This window comes from Pan paniscus, chromosome 6, assembly GCF_029289425.2.
Source record: "Pan paniscus chromosome 6, NHGRI_mPanPan1-v2.0_pri, whole genome shotgun sequence".
Classification (NCBI taxonomy): domain Eukaryota; kingdom Metazoa; phylum Chordata; class Mammalia; order Primates; family Hominidae; genus Pan; species Pan paniscus.
The window spans coordinates 29,296,129-29,305,827 of NC_073255.2; the positions used below are offsets into that span (position 1 = coordinate 29,296,129).

General features: G+C 40.4%; 1 long non-coding RNA gene across 3 annotated transcripts in view; it reads right to left on the minus strand.

The window, feature by feature from the left end:
- Positions 1–7,051, minus strand: part of LOC129398405 (uncharacterized) — a 271,713-nt gene extending 264,662 nt beyond the window's left edge. For all 3 annotated transcript variants that reach the window (XR_008626159.2, XR_008626158.2, XR_008626157.2), the window contains exon 1: positions 6,865–7,051. This is a non-coding gene — a long non-coding RNA (uncharacterized LOC129398405). The remainder of the gene's footprint in view (positions 1–6,864) is intronic.
- Positions 7,052–9,699: the final 2,648 nt, after the last annotated feature.

The following is a 9,699-nucleotide window of genomic DNA, read 5'->3' on the forward strand; positions in this document are numbered from 1 at the left end:
GGGTTTGGCAAACTTTTTTTATGAGGGGCCAGATAGTAAATATTTCAGTCTTTGTGGTCCACATGGTCTCTGTAGCAGCTACTCAACTCTGCTGTTGCAGTGTGAAAACAGCCATAGACAATACATGAATGAATAAGTGTAACAGGGTTCCAATAAAGCTTTGTTTGCAAAAACAGGTGGAAGGCTAGATTTGTGCTGTGGGCCAGTTTGCCAGCCCCTGCTATGGAAGAAACCACATGAGCTTAGTCTTCCAGGTGTAGATCTTGATAAGGCAGTATAGTGGATAAGAGATAACCACAATTTCTTTTTTACACTCTTGACTTCAAATGGTAGCTCTCTGCATCTTTACCTTAAACCTGGTTGAGTTAATGGCTGCTTTAACCAATAGAATATACTAGAAATAACAATGTGCCCATTTCTGGTTCAGAGAATGGCAGATTTTTTTTTTTTTTTTTTTTTTTTTTTTGGTCCTTTGGAACATTCACTCTTAAAACCCTGAACCCTGCCACGTAAGAGGTCCAATTACCCTGGAAAGACTATATGGAAAGGCCCTGAAATTATGTGGAGACAAGCAGGGTGCGGTGGAGCTCAGCCTTCCAGCCATCCCCACCACAGCACAAGACCTGTGAGCGAAATTGTCATAGATCTTCTAAGGAAGCCCAGAAGCCAGTGGAATTCCACTGACATCCCCCAGACCAAGCTATGCATGGCAGAAGAATCACTCAGCTAAGCCCTGTCCAAATTTGTGACCCACAGGAATCATGGTTCTTTGAAGTCACTAAATTTAGGTGGATTGCCAGAACAGGTTATGGCTGAAAACTCCCTGGATTACTTCAAAAATATTATTCTCATTCCAATTAAAATCTAGCAAAGTCACTGAATCTCACTGTTTCCACCTCTTGGTAAGCACAAGGTGAAGCTTCAACCAACTGACTACCTGTCTTACATTTTGGAGCATAAGATTAACTTTTCCTGCCAAAAAATTTCAGCAAAAATGTTCTTGAAAGAAGCATGTGCAAATCAAATGGAAGAATACGTGGTTTGGGAAATGAGAAGACTTTAGCATTGTGTTTGATGAGCATTACATTTTTACGGCCTGTAGGGGCTTGTAGCTTCCTTGACCTGATTATGCAATCCCACAGCATGGCACACAGGAAAAGATGTGCCTAGTGCCTGTTGAAGCAGAGCAAGGATAAGAAGGATGAATGAATATGAAGTCTTTCTATCTTCTTTCTGCCTTTCAGGAAGGGTTTTTGCTTTGTGGCTGTCAGAACCTGAACTTTCGTTTTTGGTGCAGAATCTGGGAAATGGACAAATTTTTTCCCAAGAAAAATAATTGGAGTAAGAGGCCAGACTATACTTTCCAAAGTTTTTTGTAGGGAGCACAAATGGAGGCTCTAGAGTGGGAGTGAGGGTGAAGGGGAAATAGAGGAGACATGTGGAAGTAAAGGAAAGGCAGGAATGGGAGAGGAAGAATCAGATTGTCAGGCACTGTTGAGTGGAAGACATTGTGCTGGGTGCATGTGGGGGGAATATTCTATAGTGGGGAACTGGGAATGGGGAATTGATTTACAAAGTAGCAACTCCTGCCTGTGTGGAAAATAGTGGAAGATTAGAGAAGATGATTAAGATATTTTGTTAGACATCAAGAACAGCAACCCCACTTCCATGCCTTTGGTCTTTTCTAAAACACTGAATACCATTGAAATAGTTGATTATCATATGTGCCTATTGTAAACTGCAATTTTTTTTTCAAAAGTATCCTTTAAAAGAGAGGAATCATAATCAAATCCCTCCAAAGTTTCTCATATTATAGGCTTTCTATCATAGACTGTACTTTATTTTGAACAGCTGGTGCTGTTGGGAAAGGGACATTGGCCTGAACTGATCTCAATCAATGCCAGTTTTGGGTGATTCTGGAATCAGCTGATGGGGTCAGTTAGAAAAGAGCAAAACTATTTAATACAGATTTACTTGTCTGTTTGTGGGATATCATCTCACAATTGTAATTGGTGATATTATCGATAGAATTATTTTAAAGATCTTTCAAAAGCAAAACAGTACATGCTTCTGTTGTAGAGATCAAGCGTAAACACAAACAAGATAAACAAAAATAAAAACAAGTGATCTAATATTTCACAAATGGGTACTTAATCCTTGGGATGACATTCCCAGTGATGACATAACACATGCTGTCAATGCTATTTCTCTACAAAGAAAGATGATATGCTCTGCAACACTGTGGAGAATGATTCAAAAAGTGACTAGTCATGTTTTCAGTGATTTTTCTGATTAGAGAAAATAGGAAATTTATTGATACATATAGTTGTTTGCATGAAATCATATAGACAAATATTCATTTCTGCTTTTCTGCTGTTTCTTTCCATTGACATGGCACAAAAGTGAAGCCACATTGAGTCCCAGCTACATTCAGGTCTCACAATATATTATTTAGAGCCCACATGGGTAATACAAGAAAAAGTAACCCTTTGGTCTAAATTTTATATATGTTTCAAGAGAGAGTATGGGGTTTAGAATCTTTGTTATCCCCAAATACTAGTTTTGCATTTCTTAATACATGTAGACAATTCCAGAAAACACTCAAGGTGAAATCTCAGAGGTGATAATCACATATACACGTGCTTCTTGAGATTGGCACATAATTTTGTAATATTATTTTAACTTTCTAAAGGAGAGGGTACAAAATAAATTAGAAGAAAAATTAATTTCATCCTTGTGCTAATTTGGTACAAGAGGAGTTATGATTAAAGGCATGTAGTTTTCTATTGATCTAACGTTGATCTATCATAAAGGCCATGAATTGACTCAGTCAGGTCAGATCTGACTCAGAGACTTGCTTTTTTTGGATTGCACAGTGTTTTTGTTTAAGTTTTCATCAGTTCCTTTTAAATGAGGATTCTATAATTCCCCCAATCACCTCTACCCACTTACACCTTGCCTTCTTAGCCAAGTATATTATCTCGCTTGTTCCTGTAGACATTTTTTACCGTCCCTGATGAAAGTTTATAGAAATTAGTTTTGTAAGTTGGCCATAAAACCTATAAAACAATTCAATTATGAGTCAGTTGCCATATCATTTCCAGATTTACTATAAGTGAGCTCAGAAGAGGAGAGGAAGCATTTGGTTGGCCCTGCCCTTGGCTTTCTACATGTTACACTTTAAATTTATTCATAACTTTTCACCTAAGAATAATATTGTGGCACTGAAATTAGCACTGATGGTGTTGGATAATTCCCTCTGAACAAAGGATGTTAGTGTTATGGAAGTCTGACATGGAGATTCTCATAATTATGAATGTCCAAACTGTACTCCCTGAGGGAAAAGTCTATGTGAATGAAGCCTGGCTCTGACAATCCACACATTTCTTGAGGGCCTATTAGGAATCTCTAGCATTTTCCACATTTCATTCAGCATTTTGTGTTTCTTTTTCCCACTTTATAGACTAAACGAATAGATTATAAAGACGAGTTTATTCTGAAAAGACCACGTCAATCTCATTAGCACCTACTTGAAATGGTATCCCTGTGTGTTAGAATTCCTTAGTAAGTCTCCTTCCATTTTTCTAGAAAAAATCTGCGTAGCAATAATATGTGCTTAAAAATAAAAGCCAGCTGCTCCTCACACATTCACAGCTTCTCCGCCCGCCCTTCTTTGCAGGGCATACAGGAAGTCAAATTTTCAGTTTTGTTTTGCTTTTTAAAAATCATCAACTACAAGACTATTTTCTATTTAGATGGATCTGGTGCCTGGAAGTGGGTATTTTTGTGCCCTGCCTCCCTAAATAAAAAAGGTATTTATCCATTTAACATGTTGTCCATTTCAGCCCTTTTTAGACCAGAGGGACTAGACAACATATACATTTTGGAAGACTCATGTGCTATTGCACTAATTAATAAAACCACATTTTAAGCAAACATGCTGTTCTCTTACCTATTTTTAGGGGAAAAATACCTAAGGTGTTAGATGCAGTAGGTTGATTACTGAAATGACCCCATTTTCTACCCCTCCTTGTATCCAAACCCATTGCAAAGTGACCTTTCAGCTCCTCCCATCAAGATGTGGATTCTATTTCCCCACTCTTGAGTCTGGGCTGGTCTTATGACTGTCTTTGGCCAATGTGGCAAAAGTTGTGGTGTGCCAGTTCTATGCCTAGTCCTCAAGAGGCTTAGTGTGTGCCCACTCTCTTGAAACTTTGCCACTGCCATGAGAAAAAGCCGGGCTAGCCTGCTGGAGGATGAGAGACCACATGGAGAAGAGCCAGGCCACCCCAGCTGAGGCCATCCCGGACCGGGCAGCCCCCCGCCAACCTGTTAGCTGATTGTAGGGGTGTGAGAGATACTTGCCAAAATCAACTAAACCCAGCCCACATCAGCAGAATTGTTCAGCCATCCCACAGACTTGTGAAAAATAATGAAGAGCTGTTTTTAAGTTGCTATATTTAGCAGCAGTTTGTTATGCAACAATAGCTACTTGATACACTCTGTCACAAAATATAAATTTAAAAATGTATTCACATATATAATAGAGAGTATGAATATAGATGTGACTGCACTGTGGCTTGGGATCTAGTGTCAGATTCACCACGTTCAAATCCAGCTTTTTCACTCACAAAAATGATAACAAGTTAATCTCTTTAAACTTTAGTTTCTTCATGGAAACTAAGGAAAATTAGTACATTGTAGCACTGTTGTAAAAATTAGAGAATATATGTATATTCTCTAATATTGAGCACAGTTAGTGCTTAATCAATGAAAGACACTAGCATGTCTATGGATATGGTTATGTTTGCTCTTATGTGACTTGTAACTAATAAATTCACCTTTCCATGGCCCAGAGATTACAGCCAATAAGTAGTTACCTATGAGAGTTGTCTGTGTGTCTGGCCCTCACAAGGAGACCTGCCTAATCCCCAGGCCCTCTAACGACTTCCTTTTCCTAGAAACATCTCAAGGTACTTCTCCATGGAGGCCTATGGGCTCAGACCTTCACTCCAAAGCACAGCCTTCACTTCTGCTGGCCTTCTGCTATGCTTCAGTGTGACTGCCCTCACCTTGATCTGTCTCCTTGATTTACTGCTATTGTTTGATTGCTTCTCCCTTGGTCTTCATGATTGCTGCCACATTGACATTATCACTCCAGCTCGGCTTCTCCAGCCATTAGCCCAACCTTTTTACTCTCCTCACTGGTACATTTATCAGGTTCTCACCATGTCATGACACCATGGTAGAAACTCACCAAATTCCTTTTTTCTATCTCAGTACATAGCTAGACTACATTTTCCAGCCCCCTCATATCTAGTTCTCAATAATGGAACTCTCACGCTGGAGTGATGTATAACTTCTAAGGAGAAACATATAAAAGTGGGTATGCCTTCTCCACATTTTCTTTTCACTTCCTGGTTGGCTGTTTGGAAAGCATAGAGTGGAGGACAATTGTGGCACAGGGGATGACAAAGGTACTAGTTGGAAACAACCTGGATCCCTGTGTCACCACCTGGAAGAGAACAACCCGAGAGGACATGACCAGAAACATCTACATTGAACTTTCCACGAGTTAGAAACGAATTTTTATTATGTTAAGTCTCTAATATTTTAGTGGTTTTTTGTTACCACAGTATTGCTTAATGTATCCTGACTAGCACAACTCCCAAATTCTGTAGCCCTACTTTCTGTTTCTTAACATGCTTCTAGCATAACAGCTATAATTTGCTTCTCACAGATCCTTTGCATCTTTAAAGTTGGGCAAGTTACCTAGAAGTTTGGTAAAAAGAAAATATAAACTAACTCAAAAAATATTTTTGAATGCCTATTAGTTGCTCGGTAGTGGGCTAGGCACTGAGATTATGTAGATGAAACACAAAAGTGATAACATAGTGCTTCACTCAATATTACACCTCTGGGGGCTGAGTTATCTCTGCTCCCAAGATATCTTCACTCTGCTCCCAAGAATAAATTCCCTGTCCATACTGGATCTTGTAGGAAGGGTAAAAGATAGTCTTTTTCCCTGTGCTTCTTATTGACAAGTCTCAGTCCTAAGGCTACAAGGCAGCTCCCATATATCTTGTTTTTTTTTCCTTCTGAAGATCCACTGGAGCCTCTTATGAAGATCCCTCACTGCCTGCCCTAACATGCCAGGACTTCAGAGGTGACTAGGAAAATAGGTAACCCCCCACAACACCCTCCCTGTAGTCATACAATTTTAATGTCACAGAATGTTTTTATTTGTTGTTGGTTGTTTATTTTTTCTCCCTAGATGCCCAGAAGGGTGGATCACAAGATTGTGAATCTGACTTTCACTCTAGCACTCTGTACAAGAAAAACTGTATCTGGTAGAGACATGAAGTTATTTTAAATGGGAAAATAAATGATTAGTAAAATGATAGTCATTTCAATTTTCACTAGAAAAGATAAGACACTTAAATAAAGAGGGAGACTTTCCGTCTTTTTGGTAGAGCAAATATGAGGTTGATTTAAAATTTTTTTTAAAAGCCCCAGCCATGAAACTTACTCTAAACATAACAAATTTGCATTTCCATTTCCAATTTAGCCTTATAGTCCTGAAAACATTTCTCCTTCCAAAGATTTTTGGTATTTCATCTGCTACTAAACAACATGCTGCCGGATAATTAAAGAGCCACATTTGGGATGTTTTCAAGAATCTCCGTGTGTTCCTGGGATGGTTCCACAGAACTTCAGATTACATCGTCTGTTATACATTGTTAAAGGGAATTGTTGAAATCAGAGACGTCCATTGAGCCCAGAAAGAACCAGAGAAGCAACAATAATAGCTGGATGCTATAAATGCCTCAGTATTTGAACTCATCTTTCAATCATTGCACTCACCGTAGGTAGAATATTCAGCAAAAGGATGTTTGCCACAGAACCATCATCTGTTTCTCACTCTGCAGTGTCTGACAGTGAGTGAGATCAGCTCACTTTGATACTGAATGTGTTGGTTGGAGATAATTAATTCCCAGCCTGTGTGAGATAATCATTGTTTCCCCACTTTTCTCAGCTTTAATCAGACTCCCATGAGCCTTCCACTGAGCATGCTCACAAGAGCATTCACGTGCCCCTTGTTATTGCTGTCAAATCTCATATGTGAAAGGAATCTGCTTTACAGAACAACAGCACAGCATTCTTCACTTAACAGCAACTAGATTCTACTATTCAATTTATGGACTAAAGTTGACAGATATAGCCAATTGGCCATTGATAATAGTACAACATACAATAAAATTATATTTTAAGACAGTGCCAACTTGAGTACCTTCCTTCCATATAAACAATTCACAAGGTCCCTCATGGAGGAGGAACACTGTTTTCTGATTATCCTGTAATTGGTACAAAATATTTCACTAGGCCAGGTGCGGTGGCTCACACCTGCAGTCCCAGCACTTTGGGAGGCCAAGGCAGGTGGATCACTTGAGGTCAGGAGTTCGAGACCAGCCTGCCCATCATGGCAAAACTCCCTCTCTACTAAAAATACAAAAAAAAAATCAGCTGGGTGTGGTGGCACGTGCCTGTAATCCTGGCTACTCAGGAGGCTGAGGCAGGAGAATCGGCTTGAAACTGGGAGGTGGAGGTTACAGTGAGCTAAGATTGTGCTACTGCACTCCAGCCTGGGTGACAGAGTGAGACTCTGTCTCAAAAACAAAACAGCAAAAAAAAAAAAAAAAAAAAATTCACTACTGAATTGGAAGTATTGCATTTTCTTTTCTCTCTGTATTCATTTTTTGGTTGTTGTTGTTTGAGACGGAGTCTCGCTCTGTCACCCAGGCTGGAGTGCAGTGGCACAATCTCAGCTCACTGCAACCTCTGCCTCCTGAGTTCCAGCGATTCTCCTGCCTCAACCTCCCAAGTAGCTGGGATTACAGGTGTGCACCACCATGCCCAGCTAATTTTGTATTTTAGTAGAGACGGGGTTTTGCCATGTTGGCCAGGCTGATCTCGATCTCTTGACCTCAGGTGATCCACCCGCCTCAGCCTCCCGAAGTGCTGGGATTACAGGTATGAGCCACCGCACCTGGCCTAAAATATTAAAAAAAAAAAAAAAAAAAGAAGCGTAAGTATTTCTGACTCTTCAATACTAGAACTTAGCAGCTAACCCAGGGAAGGCTACTCAACAAACAGCTATTGAAATAAATCTTTCCACGTTTGTTCAATTGAAATGGTTGTTTTATCTTTACCCTGACTTTCATCTGCTTGGAATATCCCTCTGGCAATAATGCTGTATTCTGACACACAGTTCTTTTTAAGTACTAAATTACATTGCTGTTGGAGTTTTAGACTTTGAATATTCCCCATGTGGGCATTTCAAATGATAGATGGAACACCTATGCCACTAAAAATTTTTAACTACGTGAAAGAAAAATTTGTTTCTCTACTTGTTTCTCTTCAACCATAATATTTTTAATCAGTACTGAGATGATAAACTAAATAGATTGCTCAGTTGATCTTTTGTGTGTTACTGCCGACTTTATTTTTCTTACGATCATTCTGACATTCTTCTTTGGTTAAAAAGAAAGAAAACTCAAAAAGATGTACCCTTTGAATTAAAATTTTGATAAAGATATAGAAAGAAAGAAAAAGAGAAACGGGGAAATGAAGAGAAGGGAAGGAATTCAAAGATGCTTTGATATAGATATGAAAGATCTTGGCTTGAGCCTTCTGTTCTCTGTAGGATCCAGACCCTTCCGGGCACATTCATTGATCTAGGGGGATAGGGAAGCCTCACAGGCCTGTTGATGTGGCTGCTAAGGAGCCTCCGGAGAACACACTAGTTCTGTTTATTGCTGGCATGCAGAAACATCTGGCACTTCTCAAGGCCAGGTGAAGGGGATAATGGGATCCTGGGGTAAGGAGAGGTGTGAAGAGCCTATTTAGAGAAAACTCAACCTAGGAAAGAAGACACTAGGTACTTTGACCTTTAAGTAGCCACTGAAGTGGGGTGGGGACTCCTAATAACAAGACAATAACTATACCAGATCTACCCAGCCTCACCTTCAGACCCATGTCTGCATCTGCAGAGAAGAAAGCTGTGAGTAGAAACAAAAAGAGCTGCTTCTCTAAACTGTCAGGGGCATTAGGCACAGATGCCCCATTGTCAGGGGGTCCCCCACATTCCTGAAGGTCGCTGTGTGACCTTGGCACTTGGCCACTGTCAGAGTGGACACTTGTGTTCAGCAAAGCAATCCAAAGCAATGGCACATTCACTGTGGCTGGTGGGACACTGTGGAGTGACCAGCCAAGTATAGTGGCAACAGGCAGAGAGGACGGCCATGCCTGGGGGATGGGAAGAAGAGTAGTGAGGTCCAGCAGCATCACATGGTCACCAGCGCAATAGCACACATGAGGAACACCTTCTGGGAACACCCAGTTGTTGTCAGGGGGACTGGAGATGCTGTGAGAGCAAGCAGAGGCACTGGGCCAGCAAAAGGTCGGTCTGAGTGTGTACTAGTCTGTCCCATTTATCCTCCAGGGGTGACTGAGGCCTGGAGACACTTGGGATAGACAGAGAAAAATGAATCCTGAGGAGATGTCCTTATCAAATGAAGTAGGTAAAGAAATTTTTGTTTAAAACATCAGGAAAACTGGCCAGGTGCACTGGCTCATGCCTGTAATCCCAGCCCTTTGGGAAACCAAGAGGAGCAGATTGCCTGAGCTCAAGAGTTTGAG